This window comes from Sesamum indicum, linkage group LG9 (assembly GCF_026168435.1).
Source record: "Sesamum indicum cultivar Baizhima isolate 11 linkage group LG9, ASM2616843v1, whole genome shotgun sequence".
Classification (NCBI taxonomy): domain Eukaryota; kingdom Viridiplantae; phylum Streptophyta; class Magnoliopsida; order Lamiales; family Pedaliaceae; genus Sesamum; species Sesamum indicum.
The window spans coordinates 14,838,579-14,860,648 of NC_142665.1; the positions used below are offsets into that span (position 1 = coordinate 14,838,579).

The following is a 22,070-nucleotide window of genomic DNA, read 5'->3' on the forward strand; positions in this document are numbered from 1 at the left end:
TACTCCTCATTTCAGCAATTGTTTTCATTCCCTGTCAAGTCTTATTACGTGGCCACAAGGCTTTCGCCGCAAGAGCATAGTGTATAGCAGAAGATCAGATTAATTCTCAGTTTACATTAATTTAATTAATAAGGTATCAATCAGAATGAGTTACAGAAGGCAAGGCAGTTTTTCCTTGATGTCATTCCTCTAATTTCCCTTTCTCAAATTGAAGAACCAACTAGCTGGCAGAAACATTAATTATTAGCAGCTTATAATGGTGCACAAGCAATTGCAAGAAAAAAGATTTCCTCAAGGATACATGAAATTATATCACATGGCATATGTCAATCAACTTATTCCCCTTCTCTCGGATCCTCTAGTCAATTGTTGTTTATTACACTTAATAAGCAGTACTATTTCTTCAGGTGCCGCTGTCTCCAACCATGAAGAGAGACAAGGTTGGTTAAGAAAGAAGAAACGAAGATTAAAGCACCAAAACCCCAATGTCCCTTCTCTTCTTTTCTTTCTTTCTTTTGGCTATCCAAAGCGTCTACCAATAACAAGAAAGCTCGATAGCACCACTAAATCACCAAAATTAAAAATAGAATAGTATTTAGAAAAATAAAATACACATGCAGTTGATAGATCATGTCCTCTGCAACACCAGACCAATAATCTCATCAAAGTATGGCAATCGAGTTGCAGTTACCTCTGCTTTACATTCACTGGTGGACACAAAAATAGTCATAGAGGTTAGTAAGATCAACTGCAATATTTTCCCTTGTAGCTTTTCTTAGTAGGGACAAGTAACTGAAACAAAGCTCGATAATTCAAGTAAATAGTGCGACAAATTACCTCACCACTCGCAATCTACATTCTCATGATCAAACAACCATCAACCTTACTACTCCCTTAGTTTATGCGAGTTTGGTGTATTCTGAATTTCTGGGTAGCAATACAAAATGTAATCTTCCCCTTTCATCAGAGGGCAAGCCCATATATAACAGCTTGTGAAACCACGCTTTTTGCAGTATTCTAAGTATCCAATCTGAAAATATAAGTGATGGTACAAACAGACCAGGTATTGAAACTCCAATGTAGCAAAAGAACAATGGGTCCAGAATACTTGCCAAAGGTTTCGTGGTACAAAAATGTTCGCAAACCTCTCCAGTCATTGCTTTGACCTCAGGCCTGAAATACTTAAGTGAGTCCAGGTAAGATAGGTAGACTCAGTGATGATTAGGCTGCTTAGGCTGCTGACATTTGGATCCAAATTCTTGAACATACATCCCAACTAGCCACACTTCAACACCTTTAATTTTCTGAATAAATTGTATTACCTGGAAGACAGAATTTTGTACTATTACATAAAGTAGATTTTAGTTGTTAAACACAAGATATCTAAGGAGGCATTTTAAGGAACAATCTCCAGTTATCTACTTTTTGTTAAGGTTAACCAATCTTGTGCAAACCTTCACCCCACCCCATGATAATAAATAACAACAGAACACAAGAATACTAATAATAAGAGGTCCAACTGGGAAACCTTATAAAGTTCAACTCGTTTTACTCTAGACTTCAATTCTCTATCAGAATCATAAAGTAATAGCTTCTATTGATACAACTTTTGATTTGAAGCTTCACATTTTTTTTCTAGAATTAGAAAACCCACTGAAGGTAATTTATTCCGACAAGACTCTACTAAATTCTCTCACGTAAAATAAACTAACTCCGGTACTAGACTTCTAAGTTTGGTGCTCTTCCAATGGATATACACATAACACGGACCTTAGATTTATAGGGGTATTCTGCCGGATAATCTCCCTCTAGGAAAATTTCAAGAAATCCTGGTCTAACTTCCAACTTCTTGTCCACTGGACACCACCTCTTAGTACAATTGCTTCTGCTCCAGGCACCTGCCAAAAGTTCACATCGTAATATTAACAATAACATAAACTACAATACTAAGAATAAAACCAATAAGACTACTAAATAAACACGGGATTACTTAGAAATATTTGGTTACAATGGAAAAAATAAATCCCAAAACATCTTATCCAATTCGGTATGCAAATGTGCCTGGAATAAATGCATCACACAATGCATATACGTAAAAGGATCACCTCACCATAACTTTTGCTTTGAAGCCTTGCTGTGTCCTGCCTTTCTTGTTTCAGCTTTGCAAATAATCGCTGCTCTATGCGATCACTCAAAATTGTTTTAGGCAAATCCTTGGTTCCTAGAACAGCACTCTGCGGTAATGGCACATGGTCACCTCTTCTTCTATATAACAACTTGGACAAGTGTAGTCAGCCTGTCCACCATTCTTTCTTCTACCATAGAATAAATGCACAAATTTGATGATGCCACGCTTCACACTTGTCGCATTGGGAGCCACTGCACAAAATAAATATTCAGCATTTAGGACTATTTGTCATAAGCAAAACAACATCTTTATACGTTAAAATGGCATACCCATTCTTCAGTTTCGTCGTCATTTTTCTTTTTCCCCATCCTTGCCTTTGTAAGACCACTTCCATCAGCTACGATGGGTTTCACCAGCTCCGATGGTATAGGGCGTACCATTCCTTTTGATGCAAGCACCACAAGGTGTATAATGTATAGGGGCCGGTTCAAAGGTAAGCTTCTCCACTGCACATAATGGCAAGAGTTTCCACACATCGTATGTTCCACTGCTTGATTTTTTTTCCTGCTTTTGATTTGCTCTCAAAACATTGAAGCATACCTAAGAAGAGACTTTTTTGTATATCGAGCTTCATGAGGTGAAGGCATAATTAGCAAGATTACAACCACTACTGACCCATCTCATCTCCCAAACCAAAAGAGTAAAAAGCTTAAAATACAAGGAACAACCAAAAAAAGATCCTGAAAGGAGCTTAAGCAAGAGAAGAAAGACATAGATAAATCATAACATAAAATGCTCCAACAACTTTCACGAAATAAAAAGATAAAAATCAAAATACTTGCTCTCTTCTCCATCTATCAACTCAATCATCTAAAAGCCAGAAAATGAGACATTACTATTTATTATGACAATCCATAAATTCTTTAGCTTTTTGCAAACAAAATGATTCAATATCGAATTTTTTCTTTCATGGTTGGCTGCTTATTAGATTTAGAGTTTATGATAATGATAAAAGTCTTTGATAAATATGCATTCAGATGCAAACACTAACATTAAGGGCCCTTTATGGCCATGGACTACATGCATGAATATCTTAATCAATCATAACGAAAATCCAGCCATCAGCCCCAAAAAACAGACAACACATAATACTGACTTGGCCTACCCAATGCTGAGACCTATAATATGCTGTAATATGGTGCCGGACTTCTGACATTGTCAATGATACTCACTCATTTTCGCCTTGCCAGACTTAGATGCATTTTCGGAAGGTAATGGCGGAATTTCCATCTTAGACTGTTCCATTTCCTTCTCAGCTTTAATGACGTCCTATACACAAAATCCAGTAAGTTAATTTTTGCAGTAGGATCACCTTCTGGCATATGGATATAAGCATCTTCCAAGTCATCCGTTTCATTTCGATCATTTTGTAACAGTCCAACACTTCCAGAAACTTCCATTTTGTCTTATCACTGCTGCCACGATCACATGGATCACAGGGGATGCTACAGTTTGAGCAGTGAGAGAAAGTGGAACATGGGCTTGGTCGGCAGCAACTGCATCATACCTCTCACTTTCTTTGGCGGTGCTTGGTGCTTGAATCAGATGAAGAATCATATTTGAGGTCTTGACCCCACACACATGCTTTGGCACATAGAAGGAATTTGATCCGTGTATATTAGCACATCAGAGGTTTCTTTCTTACCAGCCCTGCAAGTGATGGCATGAAAGTTCATATCACAAGTCGTAGCCATATTTTCAATATAAATGGATTTTAAAAAAAGAACACTAGAAGCTCATGCACTACATCCAAAATTGAATGTTGCACTATAAAATCGCGATCAGCAAACTAGGTGTACCTAATACTAATATTCTGCAAAGAGAATGTATAATTAGACTTTCTTGCCCTTTCCATTTCTTGCTATTTCCATATTGTATGCAAAACAAGAGTCATTAAATGACTCACACCACAAACTTTGGAGCTCTGAAGTCTCATGGGTGGTTGCATATCCAACACATCATTTTCAGAATATAGAATAAGACAAGTAGAAGAGTAGTTGATGCTCGATACATGAGATAAACCCGACCCTTACACTATTGATTTAGCACTACTGCATTTGCCAAAGCAAATTTTCAGTGAAATAAACTTTGAATTAATTACGAAGAATAGCCAATATGTTATGAGAAACGGAATGCCTATAAAATGATAAATTTTCAATAGACCAGTTTTTGAATAAAACAAGGAGAAAATACATGAACCAAGCTTTGTGTTGTGAAATTTTGCATGTCTCGTGCTTGCCACCATTACCAGTGCCCCAATAATTAAATGTGCTGCAATTGGCTAACAATAGATAATGAGGAGCTGCTTTAATAGCAACACAAGCAAAACATAAAACCCCGCAAGTGACACATGAAAATAGTCCTTGCTCATGTGTTCAGAAGCTCTCTTTGTTTCAGAATTTACCAGCTATGCATAATGAGCCATAGAAGGAACCTCACTGCAAACTAGTGAAACATCATCATGAGCATTATAGCATGCCGTTTTGAACTCAAGATCAAGACTACACATTCAATTTCTATCCTCATACATTTATATTTTATTTTCATCTCACTGACTCATTAATATGAAATAAGTAAAATAACTTACACTTTATAAGCATGTAAACGTATATGAAATTAATATCTTGACTAATTACATTAAAAATTTTAGTTAGCATATTCTAAAGTAAAACCATAGACTATAATGAAATAAATTTTTAAATAGAAAGACACACAAAATTAATTACAAGACATGCTAGCTCTGAACTTCACGCAGAAATCCATTCACCACAATAACACAAGAGTTAAATCTCACTTCTATAACTTCCAACTTTGATGTGTAAAAAACTATCACCTACCTTACACTACCACTCCCACTCCCATCCTCTAGGAAATTGGGCTAACTTAACATCACTAAGGTATGCAATAAAATCTTTTTCAATCACTTGAAATAAGAACACACAGAAGCTTTAAGATATATCTTATCAGATTCCCCCAGACCGAAACCATGACAGCCCTCAAGCATGTCTCAATCCAAATACACGAATTATCCAAGTAGCAATTCTCAAATTTCCGTTCATGTCACTCAAGTATAACCCCTATACTAATAAGACTTAATAGTATAAGAAGAACCAGTAGTATTGAGACAAGCACTTGAGTCCACATACAACATTCAACACACAAGTATCCCATTGATTTCATCAAAATAAAATGAAACAAGTCTCAACACTCTCACAAGGGTATCACTGTATCACTCCACTCATAAAGTGTTTAGGAATTTGGGTTCCACTCAAATCAATACATAGAATGCCATTACCATAGGCTTGCTTGTGAATCAAATCTCCTCCACCAACGGAATGAAAATTAATACATGAATCAAAGGGTCTTTCCATGGGTTGTAATGGGGTTTAGGACAAGGTGTGGCAAAAGATAGGCTGAATTATGGCTTATGAATTCAAAGGAGTGATGCCGACCTAGTTGCTTATCCTTCCAACCTCACTGCCTTCAACTCGATTCGAAGAAACTTGAACAATCAAACACTTGATTTTTTTCGTTTTCTGTTTCTGTTTCTCCTTTTTTCTTTCCTCAATCTTTTCTTCTTTCGTTTCTTTTTTTCTTCTCTTCTTCTTCCTTTTCTTCTTTTTCTTCTTTTCTTCTTCTTTTTTCTTCTTTTTCTTCTTCTCTTTATTCTTTCTGTTACATCATTTGTTTCTTCATTTCATCGTTCCATTTCTTTTTTTCTTTTCCTTGGGGCTAGGAGTGCATCCCTCATATGCAACTTCATTTCATTCACTCATTTTCATGTCGATGTACAAGCAACCAAGCCAACACCATTCCCTTGAATGGGTTCAAAAATCACTTCAGAAGATAATCAAGAAAGGGGTGAATAAGCTTATAACGTGGTTTAACCAGCAAAAGAAAAGCCAAGGCTCAAATGAGTTTTTCTATGGGTGAATTCAAGGTAGGCTCTTTTGAGGTAATGGGGTACTCCTAAGTGCCCTTATCACTTTCATGCACCAATCTTACAAGAATGTGAACTCAAAATGTATTACACAAGCAAGTTCTAGAATGAACACACTAAGTTTGATGCCCTCAATCAAAAGAAATACAGGAGCACTATTTATGAAAGTGCTTTGGCCCAAAAGCTCACATAAAGGCTTTTGTGTTGATTCTTGAACATTGTTCATTTGATGCGGTCAATGGAACACACTTCACACAACTTTTTTTTTTATATGCCACTAGTGCTAGTTTCTCCTACTTATCTCGACTTATACCAAAAATTCCTATTAATCTAAGGGATATCAAAAGACAACAATCAAAAAATTCAAGTGCTACCACAGGATAATTCGCATATTTTTCTCAAGACACTAACATCCTTCACAAGTTTCAGTGTTCAATAAAAATTGCAACCCCCAAATAAAATTTTTTAGTCCCCACACATCACACATTCCAACACATTAATTCCCCGACTAATCTAATTCAATTGTCACAATGAACATTGGGCTCCAATCTCTTGTACTTTATTAAAGGAAAGAATGTTTGTCAAGTCACTCTAATCCAATTAGAGTAACATGTCATAATCCAAAGAGAGCACAAGCAACAATAAATCAAAGTTTTGGAAGTTCCTAGTCAAATCTTCCTTTATTTTTCTGAAACAAGTCTTTCATAACTACGTTCTATAGAGATTGTGCCTCTTTATGATCTAATTCAAATGTCAAAATGTATTAATGAGAAACAATGAGCTAAAGAAACTAAAGAAAAGATAAATTCAAGCATAGCAAATCTTATCTACGTATAAGAATTGCGAAACATACCTGTTAATCTCAAACCAAAGATAAAAATGCAGCAAATTTCATGCACCTCACAAACAATAATCATGAATATTGCCATATGGTTGTAACTACCAAGGGGTGCACATGTGAGGCAAGGTGCCATGAGCTCCACCAGCCTACCTTATCTGCATTGCCATTGCTCATGAAATTGAGGAAGCATACTAGTAAATATACATATGAAACGATGACTAACCCAGTGACACTAAAATAAAACTTAGAACATATCTGCATAAAGGTACCAGTTGCTTATCTCAATATAATTCTTATATAGTGTTCACGCAAAGTAATGCTCAAATTTTGCAATGCCATTTTTAGATTTTAAATGTAAAACTCAAGCACCCATGCTTCTCAAAATCCCGCTGTATGCAGTTGGAATAAACTCACAATCTTCAAAATGCTCAAGATCTTCATCAGCATTAGCAGCCTCATTTTGAAGCACCACATTCCTACATGATAATCGAGTTTCAACTTCAACTTCAAATAATAGCTCTTTATATTTGTGATAATGAATACATAGTTTATCCAGCAAAGTAATTTACCAAAGAGGAGGCCGTGCTCTAAAGACTTCATATTCAAGCTTTTGACCCAGCATACATGCTTTGGCACATAGATTGAATCTGATCCGCGTATTTTGGTACATCAAAAGGACCATGTTTCTTTTTAGCAGCCCTGCAAATGATCACATGAAAGTTCGCATCATAAGTCACAGCCATATATTTCATTCCATGTTCTAGAGAATGGAATGGAACACCACTATATCCATCAACTTCTGATTAGCTAACTTGGAAGAGTTTCATAAACGTAATTTTCAAGCAACAAATTGACTTTAAATAGTAGTATCAACTGCAACAAAGAAAAGAGTAAAAAATAACAAGATGGCAGAAAGTGTTGAAATATAACAATTATGGCCAGCCGCTGCACACAAATCATACTTAACATCAGATCATAAGGAAACAGAAATTGTTGAAGGCACTGTTTATAACTTCTCTCTTCATTCTTAGGAGCCGTAATTATACTACAAGAAAAGAAAAATCTATATAAAGCATAAAGAAGAACCAATGCAGTAGAATTTTGCGTTTAAGAGAAATAAAGTATCAATAAACTAAGCTAACATCAGAATTCATAATTGATTAGAGTCTTATTGTTCCACATGTATAAACACCAACCCATTAGAGCAAAATGTTAATCGTGCTGCAGCTAACTACTAAACGTTTAACAAGCAACCGTTTCAATTATTCAAGCTCTGCACCTTCAATTCTCTCCCCTAACTTCCCTTTCTCATATTAGCTAGCTCGCAGAAACATCAATTATGAGCAGCTTACAATAGTGCACAAGCAAGGCGAGAAAACAAAAAATCTCAAGGATACATGAAATTATATCACATGGCATATTTCAACCAACTTATTCCGCTTCTGTCATATCCTCCAGTCAATTGTTGTTTATTATACTCAATAAGCAGTTCTATTTCCTCAAGGGCCCCTGTCTTCAACCATGAAGGGGAGAAGGCTGGTTAAGAAAGAAGAAACGGGGGTTAACACAGCAAAACCCCAACATTCCTTCTCATATTTTCTTTCTTCTTTTGGCTATCCAAAACGTCTACCAATAGCATGAAAGCTCGATAGCACCACTAAATCACCAAAACTAAAAATAGAATAGTAGTTAGGAAATTCAAATGAACATGGAGAGGATTTACCATGAACACCAAAAGTCAGGAGAAACCTTACTTGTCTATAGCTAAAAAGTTTTGCATTGTTCGCAAACCTAAGGATTTCGAGCAACCATCAGAATGCAGCAGAAGCAGTGCATGCATGTTGTATGTGCAATATGATGAAGCTTCCTTCACTAGGAGATATTGTTCCACCCAGCTATATAAACACAGTAAGTTTGAGAACCAAGAAACAGGAGCAGCAGCCACAGTTCTACTTCATGTGTGTGAGGAAAAGAGTCGCACAATGAATGAAATGAAGGCGTAGGGCACGACATAATAAACTGAAAATTGCTACATAGGTAATGAACTTAAAATTGTGATATAGCAGGACAATGACAACAATATCAAAATTGATAGTTGCTAAAGTAAAATGAATCCTTGCTTACAGAACTGAAAAGGACAAACAAACTTCGCGATTTTGACAGCGAAATTACTCTGTGCATCAACAGCAGATGCTTTGATGCATTGTTAGAAAGATCAGTTTGGCCAGATGCCTTCAGAGCTCTTTCCCTCACCTTTTTTGTGAGGTCAATTTCAATATTTTCCCTTGCAGATTTTCTTAGCATGGACAAGTAACTGAAACTAAGACAATAATTCAAGTAAATCACAACTCGCAATCTACAGTCTCATAATCAAACAACCACCAAACTTACCACTCCCCCAAGTATATATGATTTGGTGTCTTCTGAATTTGTGGGTGGCAATACAAAATGTAACCTTCCCCACATATAACAACTTGTGAAACCACACTTTTTGCAGATTTCTGAGTATCCAATCTTTTAATATAAGAATATTATGGGTACTAGCGCACCAGAAATTGCAACTATAATGTAGCAAAAGAGCAATGAATCTAGAAAACTTGCCAAAATTTCATGGTACACAAATGATTGCAGAGCTTCTCCAGTCACTGCTTTGACCTCTAGACTCAAATACTTAAGTAAGTCTAGGTAACATAGGTAGACTTAGTGATGATTAGTTAGGCTACTGGCATTCGGATTCAAAATCTTGATCATACATCCCAAATAGCCACACTTCAACACCTTCAATTTTCTGAACGAAATAATAGTATTACCTGGAAGATAGAAACCATTTGTAATACTACATAAAGTAGATTTTCTTTATTAAACACAAGATATTTAACGAGGCATTTTAAGGAACAAATCTCGAGTTATCTATTTTTTGTTTTGGTTACCCAATCTTCTACAAACCTACACCCACCCCATGATAATAAATAACAACAGAAACAACAAGAATACTAATAATAAGAGGTCCAACTAGGAAATCTAATAAAGTTCAACTCAGTTCACTCTAGACTTCAATTCTCTAATTGAATCACAAATTAAATAGCTTCTCTATTGATACAACTTTTGATTATAAAGCTTCACATTTTTTTTCTAGAATTAGATAAAAAATTGAAGATAACTTATTCAGACTAAGACTGTTCAAATTCTTTCACTTAAAATAAATGCAAGTTGCATTATTTTGGAGGGCAAAACCAATACAAGGGTTTTGGTGTGGCTGATCATAGACACAAGAATTAAGTTCTCCAATACCCTTGATTTATCTGCTACATGCTTCTGTTGTTCTAAGTTTGACTTTCCACTCATTTCCAGATTGTTGGTTGGGCTTTAGGTCCTTTAGTTCATTTATCTGGGTTTCAAACAACATAAGCGCAGCAAGTTTCAAAAGAAATGCATGTCAATGAACAGTAAAAATTCCTAGCAAACCACATTTGGAAACAGTAACTTCTATTGAAGATAGATAAAAGCTGCAAGGCTTTATCTAATAAGAAAAATCACCTGAACTCAGTGTTTTGTGCTTCTCTTGAAACTCAGTCAGTAGCAGCTCCCTCCTTTGGGCAAGATTCTTGCACTTAATGCCATAACTACACAACGAACAGTATAGATAGACTCAGTGATGATTAGTTAGGCTGCTGGCATTCGGATTCAAATTCTTGATCATTCATCCCAAATAATTGATCAAATAAGTTCTTCAACTTTTAGATAAGCCACAGTTTGATTTGTAATTGCCAACTTAATGATTTCCATAGGATCTTTTATTTGCCTAAATGCCATAGGGAGAAGGTTGACTCCAAGATTTGGAAGCTAATAGTAATAGCATCAATGATGTCAACTTCTAGACTGACATTTCTGCCGCTAGAAATAATATTCAGACACTCCTTAGCCTTCCATATCTGGATACAGATGCCAGAAAATTGATCAATTATTTAAATATAGATGCGGACCAAGAAAATCTTGACAGCCAAAATTTGGCATGACTAATATAGTAAAAGAAGAGTTGCAAACAAAAGAAGCATAGATAAGGTGGGTGGGCCTGATTCTCAATTAATGAGTAAACAAAGGTCATTTAAAGTGATTTCACAATTTCGAATGAATAATCATTCGTTGGACTAATTTTAAGGCACAACCCATAACAGATATCACTTTCCTCCTTTTTTTTTTTTATCAAAAGTTTCATTCCTCATGCCAAAAATAATCAAGATTCAACTAAAAAACTTACAAATTAATCACATGCAATCCCAGATTCACAAATGTTCACATTCACCAAAAGTTTCAAGCTAAGTGACACCATAAAATTTAAACAATTACAGAAATATAAAAAAAATTAAGAGCTAAGAACGATACTTACATAGATACAAACAGAGAGAAGAGAGAAGTCGCCAACTTAATTTCTTTTCCTTTTTTCTTGCCCTTTCTTCTCTACTGCTCTGGCTTTGCAAACCCTGAATAAAAGAAATAAAAAATCGAGAGGTGGAAACATGTGAGTGTGGATTGACGGTGGGCTCGAGTAAAATGGTGGGAAAGAAGAGTAGTTTTGAGGGTTTTTACTACTAGGGTTTTCTTTCTTGGAATTTTGTATTGCACCCACCTCCATTGCTGATTCTCCTGGGTGTGCTGATTCGTGAACGAACACATCTTCGCTTCCATCAACCAGAGTAATAAATCCAAATCAAAACCACCTAATGTTCTCCTTTTTCACATCACCCTCCGTCAGTGGTACTAAACCCTAACCCCTCTGTTGACCTCTCCTCTCTGTTTTTAAGGGTTTTTTGCAGTGGAGCCTCTGCATTCCTTCTATTTTTCAGGGTTGAGAAATAAATAGAGGGAGGAAAAGGGGAATGAAGGTGAAAGGGTTTGATGGTGGGAAGGGTTTTTACAAATGAGAGTGGATATCAAGAAACTTCAAGAATCTTCAGACGCTCTTCAATCTCCTCTCTTTATTCAATCTTTACACCTTGTTTGATTTCATCTCTGTAAATCTATGATATATACATTTTCTTGGAGAGGTGACCAATTAAAATATATTATTTTATTTCTGCTAAATACAATCAAGAAAGCAGGTAAAAATGATTTATTGTGCATTGGTGAGTTGTGGAAAATTAAGGAATGAGTCTCAGACTATAATTATCATATTCTAAACATTAATTAAAAAATCTATTTTTCTTCATTAAATAGGAGGCTCTCATGTTGTATCTATCATATATTTCATATTTAAGTATATTTTAGTATTCTGTAAAATTATCTCTGTAATTTTTTATTATTTTTTAACCCTCCATATTTGGTATAGAGAAATGATGGTTACGAACTAATCAAAACTCTTATTTAAGTGCTCCTTTGACCTTTTCATTGGATAGATCAAATCTCGTTTCCAATCCAAATATAGAATGCATTTCTTACAATTTGGTCTGAAATAATATGATATATAAAAATAAAAAATTAACATTAAATTGATAGTATGTTTGCGCATAAATTATAAAAATGACATTGTTCTTGAAAAAAAAGAAAATATGTGCTTATTAAAAGTTAGATAATCAACTCAACAGTATTGCGTATATTTTCATTGTTAAATTTCCTACATTGAAAGTTCATCTTACATTTTATTGGGTTTATACTTAATTTCTTAATAGATTATTCTGATATAAAATAATGGTGGCAAGACTTATTATTGTAATTATATAATTGATCATAAAAAAACGATAGATTAATTCATACTATTGACATAATATTTTTTCTATAACTCCCAATTAAATCTTATATCATAATTTTATTTTATTTTCTAATTAATAATATGTATTTATTTTAGTGGTTAATATTTATGACGTACCAAAAGTTTCTTCCATTAAGAGTGTTCTATCATAAGTATGAGAAAGCAAACTTTAAAACAAATTTACTTTTTATTCTCTATTTGTCCATTTTTTTTACAATATAAATCTATAAATATACATGTATATATGTATGTAATGTAATTAATACTTTAGTTTATTTTTTGAAAAAAAAATTAAAATTATTACATTCAATAAATAACAAGCAGTACCATTATGTTTCTACATCACTTTTTTTTTTTTTATTCTTAAGTATATGTGTGTATATATACAATTATTAGTTTATTTTATTTTCTGGAGATTGTGTTTTGAAATTATTATAAATCAATATATTTTTTAAATTATTATTCAATAAATAGCAGGCACTACCATTATATTTCTACATTACGTTTTTTTTTTTATTCTTTTCTAAGAACAAGAAAATGTTAAATTAATCACCTTAAGAATATTATTATATAAAAACTCATTTTTAAATAATATAATCATTTCGTCAAGATAAAAAAGATCACATGTACATCGAAACAACACAACTTTTCGTCGTGCGTGTAAGAAAAAATAGACTCCCAAAAAAATAAGGCTTTCAGTGAATTTCTAAAACTGGAGAACATGACACAAGGGAAAATCAGCGCAGAAATATTTGCAATTATGCATTTAGTTTTCTTTGATAATAAATACCAAAAAATGGAATAGCTGATGAAATGGAGATTGATAAAAGTGATGATAACACAGGCATAAGTAACTCATCTTTCTTCAGAATGCAGAGATCAGTGACAAAGTATCCTACCCAAATAAACACAACATCAGAAGGAAGCAAGTAGGAGCTACAAACATGAATCCAACTGCATGTTCAAAGTCTAATTTCACAAGCCAAAACGACATGGCAAACAACAAACTCTAAGACCAAGTAAATTAAATGAACATCATAGACGTTTCTTGAATAATTATCAATTCTATTGTTATCTTATCCAACCATTCTGTATCTATTTTGGAAACGTGGTTTGACTTGGAGACAACTCTACAAACCAAATATGCATTGAAATATTGATCACTTTAAGTAGTTCCTGATTAACAAGCATAGCAAAATCGATTAGAATCAACAAATCAAAGTATATGCAGGACCATTCCTCATACTCAAGACTTTTGTAGAATACAGATTTGCCAATCGATGTCAAATATGGTGTCTGGATTATGGCCTTAAGAAAACTCCATGTTTTCAACTTGACGGTTTTCGAAAGTCCACATCCAGATTGGCCAGGTAATTCAGTGAAACACCGATCGAACCATATCAAATCAAAGTTTGATTTCTTCCTCACCAGAGACAGTTCAACATCTTCTCTTCCGGAAGAATTTTACTGAATGAGAAATCCATTCTCATTTGGATATTTCAAGAGCTCAACTAAATACACACCACCTCGATTTAATCGAAAGGTTTGTTGCCGTAACTAGTTTGGTTCTCCACCTCAAGTCTAATTTCTCCAAACTTTCCAAAAGTCCTTGGACTTGTGAACCTTCTACTAGTATTTGTGTATTTAGTGGCTTACTCAAAGCAATAGAAAATGCGAGTGGATCGGCTTGGAATGCACAAGTGGAAGCGGTAATATAAAAGTTTGTAAATTAAAAAATGAATTAAATAAAACCATAATTTCAAGGGGTGAATCCTTGGAGTTTCCAGGTGTTCGATGTAGTTAATAATAACAATAATAAAACTAAACGGGGCTTAATGTAAAATTAAAATGAGAGGTACAAAAAATCATAAATTAAGAATTACCTCTTTGCTTGATTTACTTCAAACCTCCTTCGTTTATCCGTTCACGCAAGACTTCAACGTAGAAGTCCTCTAAAGATACGTTCACACCACACCAGAATATGGGATCCCTTAATTCAATTTGCTAAAAAAGAACTAGGGAGAACAAGAACACACCAAACGTTCTTGGAGAGGGGCGGCCGAATTGATGTTCTAGGGTTGGAAATTATTTTTTGTGTTGTGTTATGTTTTCATTAGTTATTACAAATAACTAATATACATATATGTACTCTATAAGAATGTACTAGAATGTGTCTAGGTTCATTCTGCAATCCATAAGGTAATAAATCTTTTATTCCAAATAAAAAATGACTAACATAACACTTTCCAAAAGTGCTAATTGTTATTCAATAATTTCATTTCCTCGAATTTTCCAACAACTTTTAAATAGGTGCTTGGCCGATTTTATTAAGATAAAATACAAGGCCAAACTATTTTTAATTAAAATCCACCTAATTAAGCCCATCATATATTTAATCCAATTAAATATATGATCCCAATAAGCCTTTATTAATTAATAAGTCCAACTTATTAAATAATAAGGGCAAGCCTAATATAAATTAATCCTATTGATTTATTCTTGGGCTCCTCCATCCAATGGATCCCTCTCATTTATAAGTAATCCAATTACTTATGGAATTAATTCTCAATTAATTCCTCGTCCATTCTCGTTGATTTGCTTGTGACTCTTTAGGTTCACCTTTTAGCAAACTTGGGCTAGTTTTAAACACTATTATTAATTAAACTCAATTTAATTAATAATTCTCGACCCTTGATCAAGAAAGCCCGTCACCATGGGTGACCGTCTATCAACAATCCATGGCGCTAGAGTCTAGGCCAATATCCATGTGAGCTTTTAGACTCTTGAGTCCATACGGGTACGATCCTTCCGTCTACATCTCCTTGCCTTAGTCTAGGGCATGAAATTGGGTATCGGTTTCCATCCTAAACTAGGCGTCTATTCTTAATACTTGAGATCGCGTTACGCCAAATTGCTCGACATAGGAGCCTCTTTTACCTATTTGACCAATGCCTGTGGCCATAGGTTTATAGCGCGTAAACACATCTCTATGCACATGGAAGATACCTCTGTCACGTATTGTCAAGGGACGGATCCTCTTCTTGAAACTCACCATCCTCGCTACATATTTCGACTATACTAGATAGGGCTTATGATGATCGTGTCTGCGACACAGACACCTCTTGCACACACCCAAGATACCGTCATCGTATGCACGTGACTGTCGTGATTTCTCAAGTCAAAGGACTACTCCCGTACTATCCGAGTCGGGGACTCAAGTCATACTGACCAAGCCTGTAAAGCTTCCATATGACGATCCCCGTGAGTCAGTTCAGTCAGTTGACCACCTTGTCAACTAACCCATTGAATTTGCATAGATGTCCAACGTCTGTCACTGATGAAATGCGGCACTCATTTAATGAATGCAATACTCAATGCAAATCTTAGTAGGAGTCTTCATGCCCAGTCTTGAGGTCCCCGACTTGGAACATTTCAGACCAAGCCCCAGAAGTTTGTTTCATAGCCGCCATCCAGTGCGCAACCCAACTACATGGGTTATTAAGTGGTTTGTGGGCGTCTGTTGTCACATCAAAGTAGTGCTTGGCGTAATAATGCTGGAAGCTACTATCACTATAGCAATCCAAAATCAACTATGTGCATTAAGAGCTCTTCTTTGATCCTTATTCAGGTATTAAAGATAGCCCTTCAACAGTTGTTGTTGTCTCGTCGGTGCACACTTGATATTCGTTGTTATGCTTAAAAGCATAAGCAACATGGGGCTCAGTGCACCGAACAACATTCCATGATGCATACTGCAAAGACGTAGAGAATGTCAAACATTTGAGCTCCTCATCAGTCTACCATGACAGAATCTTGGATAGCTCATCCCTAGATAGGAATCCAATTCGTATTTGGAGAATTTTATGAACAATATTCGTGTTTTAGACTTCTAACACCTTCTTCTATCATTCCAAATGACCGAGATGTTTTTAACATCTAAAACACTTGGAGCACAATTGAGGTCCCACTAACCTTCAACCTTGTTCTTGACCAAGTCATGTACCTTATGATCTTGTCAAAATAAGTATGTAGGACGTTCAAACTTAGTTTGAACACCTTAGTGGATTTTATGGCTCCAAGCCATTTATCTGGATCGATGTCCTACATTGCTTCTCCATGTCCGATTTTAGAAACTCGTACCTTTCACGTAATCGGAGTTTTTCTAATCGTCCTTTGGAGAACTTAGACATGGTCAGTTAAAGTTTCGATTACCAGTGATGTTTGCATTATTTCATAAAGAACCTGTATAAATCAGAATCTGAGTCTAAGTTTCCTCCCACTAGTCCTTTGACGTATGCAGGACCATTCCTCATACTCAAGACTTTTAAAGGACATAGGTTTGCCAATTCATATCAAACTTACGACTTTAAACAAACACCTTGTTTTACAACTAGACATATTTTTTAAAAGTCCACATCCAGACGGGCCAAGTAATTCAGTGAAGCACTGATCGAACTATGTCTAATCAAGGTTCTATTTGTTCCTTACCCAAGACAGTTCAACATTGTCTCTTCCAGAGGAATTTCACTAAATGAGAATTCGATTATCATTTTCAGATGTTTCAAGAACACCCACTAAGTACGCGCCACCTCGATCCCATCGAGGTTTTTTTTCCAAAACTAGTTTAGTTCTCCACCTCAAGTCAATTTTCTCCGAACTTTCCAGAAGTTCTTGGACTTGTGAACTCTCTAATGGTATTTCTGTATTTAGTAACTTACAGATGTCTCTTTTGGATCTAATTCAATAGATATTTTTTACAAGCATTCTTTGTTCCATAAAGTGCTTTCATGGCCTTCTTCCTTCTTAGAAAGGATTCATAAGTTAGTAAACCCAAATCATCTATTGTTAGACTTTTTGAATCTTCCAACCTACTCATATTAACTAGTGGATATGGCCTAGCTCATGCATGCCATTCTCTGTAAGTTACGTTCTTGACCATCCGCTTTAGTAATTTATTTTGAGCATGCATAATCTAATTATGCATTACGACAATTTAATAACTCTGATCATGCTGGATTACATAATCGTATACTATTTCAATATGAATATTATTAGCTAAGTTTATTTAGTCTTATTACTTTTGCAGTAATAGCTTAGCCATTCCTTAGCTTTAAGACTACTTGTCTTAGCGTTCTATTCCTTTTCATTTCTGCAAACCATTTACAAAAATGCATCTTGAGAGCAAGTGTCCAACACTTAGGAATACGAATAGTAATCATGTTTGCTCAACAAATGCCATGGCTTGGGTGAAGGGGAGTTCACAATGCTCCTTCTTCTAATGCCTTTTGACAATTATATTTAAACATCATAAGCAAATTTTGACTGTCGAACCATTATTCTATTTTTCCTTTTACCTTCACCCATCAAGGCGACAGGAGTTCTCAAGGCGTTTGCAGCGCCCGACTTTGCTTCATCCTTCTTTCTCATTCGACGTCCGACTCCTTTATCTTTGGCTTTTGAGGTCGAAACCTCCAAATCCAATACTAATGGCGCAGATTCTTCAGTCGTTGCCTCATATTGTTCGAACCATTTTATCAACTCATGAATGGTCTTCTTAAGCCCATTTAGAGTTTATGGTAAATAGGTCGAAGGAGAGATGGAGTGACCTGAATGCTTACGTCAATGTACATCTCATTTTAAGATCAATATTGGGGTCTTAGAGCTTCTCCACAAGGGATGATCAAAGAGCCCAACCTATGCGACCCACTGAGCCTGCAGTGAGTTTATGGTCAGTCTAGGGTAGCCCTATGCTATTACAAAATATTTTACCCATCAACATATAGATGGCTTGTAATATCTTCATAGGCTGCCTTATCCGTGGATCTTCTTTTTCATGAACCTTCTTCTCCATGGGCTTGCTTAAAATAAAAAAAAAACCTCACCGAAATTTTCTCTACTACTCTAATTACAATTTAAAAAGAAATTTCGGTCAGAAGTCAGGGGGAGTACATTAGGAGGGAGATAGCAAGCTTGTTATTCCAAGCTAAAAACGAGAAGGAGGGAGCAAAATAGCATTTCAACCACACACATAAACATACAAAAGATCATGGGCTTCGTGATCATCAATCCATACATTTCATGTAATGTACATCCCATGTAATACAATAATCCATGATATCCAAATATCACATAATAAGTTATACAAAGAAAATACAGCTTCATAATTTGCAATTAAAGGATGATTGAAAATATGTGCAACCAATGCACATAATAAGTTTATTCAATTATGCAATTTTAATTTTAGAAAAATCCAATTTTATCAATTCCAGAAACTCAAAAATCCAAAAAAAATGGCGAAAAATGGTGAAGAACAGCCCAGCTGTCGGCCGTCAGTCGTGCAGCGCGCTGGCCCCTCTGCCGGCATGCACGCGGGCTTGGCCAAATGCCGTCATGCGCGCGCGCCTGGCTGTGCGCCAGTAGAAAATAGGTTTTTGCTACGATTTTTCTTGTTTTTGTGAGTTCAATTATGAAACAGCAAAAATAAAGCATAAACCCATAAAAATTCCCAATTTTTCATATACTTTAATCATCTACAAATTTCAGAAAACAAAGGAGCTATTTTCATAATATAATCCATAAACGAAAGTGATAAAACATGCTCCAAAAAGCCGTAAAAGCACGTTAATCACAAAATCATCAGCCTCTATATTGATCCGGGCTTTGATACCACTTGTATGATCGCGTGTAACGCGATAGCGAAAGCGATAAAACATAAAGCATACCAACAAAAAATAAACGTGAGAATTAAATGAGTACAAGGGGTGTACCCTTAGAGTTCCTAGGGGTTCGATGTACTAAATTAAAAATAAATATGGGGCTGATGTAAAAAGCATGAAACCGAAAATGCAATGGTGAAAAACAATACCTTTTGTTTTTCACGGTAGCTTGAAATGTTTATTCACTTGAAGCTCCAACATAGCAGCCCTCTAGTTCGTCCACACCGCACTAGAGTCAGAATCTCTACGTCCTCTTTGCTAGAAGAGACGAAGAAAAAAAATGCACCAAGTGAATTTAAAGAGAGGGGCGGCTGAGACCACCATGGAAGAGGAGGGGATTTTTCTTTTGTGTGTACAATTATGATTATAATTATTTTCCAAATAATTATACTACACATATATATACTTTGTTTGATAATTAAGAATGTTTCTAAATACATTCTATTATCTACAAGGTATATTTCTTTTTATTCCAAATAAAGAGTTTCCCAAAACGACTACAATTGCACTTTCCAACAATACAATTTGCTTGCTATTTATTTCCTTCCATGAATTTTATCATGGGCTTGGCTGATTTTTACCTTAAAAACTACAAGCCTGATGAATTTTTATTTAAATTCAATTTAATAAAAATCTATTTAATTGAGCCCAACTTGTATTTAATCGAATTAAATACATTTGTCCAAATTATCCTTAATATTTAATAAGATCTAACTTATTAAATTATAAGGACAAGCCTAAATATAAATTAATGCCATTTATTTTGGGCTCTTTTCCACTCAATGGATCTCTCTTCGCAAGTAATCCAATTACTTGTGGAATTAATTCTAAATTAATTCATTGTTCCTTTTCGGTGATTTGTGTGTAACTTTTTAGATTCACCTTTCAACTAGACTTAGACTAGTGTCTAACATATTATTAATTAAATCTCATTTAATTAATAAATCTTGATTATCCCTTAATGAAGAAAGCCCGTCACCCACTGAAATTGCATAGACGTCCAACAACTGTCGCCAATGAAAAGCGACACTCATCCAATGAATGCAATAATCAGTGCAACTCTCAGTAGAACCTTCGATGCCCAAACTCGAGGTTCTCGACTTGGAACATTTCAGACCAACCCTCAGAAATTGGTTTCATAGCTGCCATCCAATGCGGAGCCCAACTACATGAGTTATGAAGTGGTCTATGGGCATCTATTGTGATGTCAAACTAGTGCTTGACGTAATTTCGTAAGCACAACAGATACATGTGCCAAAGATTAATCATATCATATTTGTCGGGACAACATTGCTTAAATAAGAATTGCTTGAATGGTTCTCAAAATCGAACAACCTAATTTGCTTTTGGTCATCTATTCCAACATAACATATGCAGGGTCATTCCTCATATTCAAGACATTTGTAGGACACAGGTTTGCCAATCCATATCAAATATAGTGTATGGATTACGGCTTTAAGAAAATACCATGTTTTTCAACTTGACGATTTTTGAAAGTCCACATCTAGATGGCCCAGGTAATTCAGTGAAACACCAATCGAACGGTGTCCAATCAATGTTTGGTTCTTGCTCACCAGAGATGATTCAGCATTGTCTCTTTTGAAAAAATTTCACTGAATGAAAATTCCATTCTCATTTAAATACTTTAAGAACTCCCACTAAATACACACCACTTCGATTTAATCGAAGGGTTTGTCTCCCTAACCAGTTTGGTTCTTCACCTCAAGTCCAATTTCTCTGAATTTTCTAAAAGTCCTTGGACTTGTCAACCTTCATTGGTATTTGTGTATTTAGTGACTTACAGATGTCTATTTTGGATCCAATCTAACAGATCATTTTTTACAAGTAATCTTCGTCCTACAAAGTGCTTTCATGGCTTTTTTTCTTCTCAAGAAGGATTCATAAGCTAGTAAACTCAAATCATCTATTGCTAGACTCTTTGAATCTATCAACCTACTCATCATAACTAGAGTGATTTGGCCTAGCTCATGCATACCATTCTCTGTAAGTTTTTGTTCTTGACTATCCGTTTCAGTTATTTGTTTTGGGAGTGCATAATCCGATTATGACATGAAGTATGACAATTTAATAACTCAGCAGACTCAAAAGAATCTTTTATTTATCAAGTTTGTAATCCTATTTGTCCAGCAATTGACCAACAACTTGATCATGTTGGGTTACATAATTGTATACTATTTTAACATGAAAACTAACGGTTAAGTTTACTTAGCCTTATTGCTTTTGCAGTAATGGCCTAGCCATCCCCTAGCTTTAAGACTATATGTCTTAGCGTTCTATTCCTTTTCATTTCTATAAACCTTTTGCAGAAATGCGCTTCTAGAGCAAGTGTCCAACACCTTGGGAATATAAATAGTAATCATGTTTGCTCAACAAATGCCATAGCACGGGTGAAGGGGAGTTCACAGTACTCCCTCTTTCGTTCCCCTTTGGTAATTTTATGCAAACATCATAAGTAAATTTTGACTGCCGAACCATTTTTCCATTTTCCTTTTACCCTCGCACATCAAGGTGACAGATGCGCTCAAAGCGCTTGTAGCAGCAAACTTTGCTTTATCATTCTTTCTCATTCAGCATCTAGTTCCCTTGCCTTTTGCTTTTGAGGTCGAGCCTCCAAATTC

The 22,070-nt window shown here is 35.2% G+C and overlaps 1 long non-coding RNA gene across 8 annotated transcripts; it reads right to left on the reverse strand.

Annotated features, from left to right (window-relative positions):
- Positions 1-257: 257 nt before the first annotated feature.
- On the reverse strand, positions 258-11,962 carry LOC105171240 (uncharacterized). Of its 8 annotated transcripts, none has more exons than XR_848563.3 (10): positions 11,597-11,962; positions 11,357-11,450; positions 10,507-10,592; positions 8,724-8,864; positions 7,539-7,668; positions 6,982-7,445; positions 2,458-3,838; positions 2,111-2,379; positions 1,771-1,898; positions 258-1,322 (listed from the first exon to the last, which is right to left on the reverse strand). It is a non-coding gene; the product is annotated as an uncharacterized LOC105171240 (long non-coding RNA). The 8 variants fall into 8 exon arrangements; XR_016067424.1 differs by lacking the exon at positions 8,724-8,864 and having other exon boundaries at positions 287-1,322; positions 6,982-7,124; positions 7,384-7,445; XR_016067427.1 differs by lacking the exon at positions 8,724-8,864 and having other exon boundaries at positions 287-1,322; positions 2,458-2,728; positions 3,361-3,838.
- Between the last annotated feature and the right edge of the window lie 10,108 nt (positions 11,963-22,070).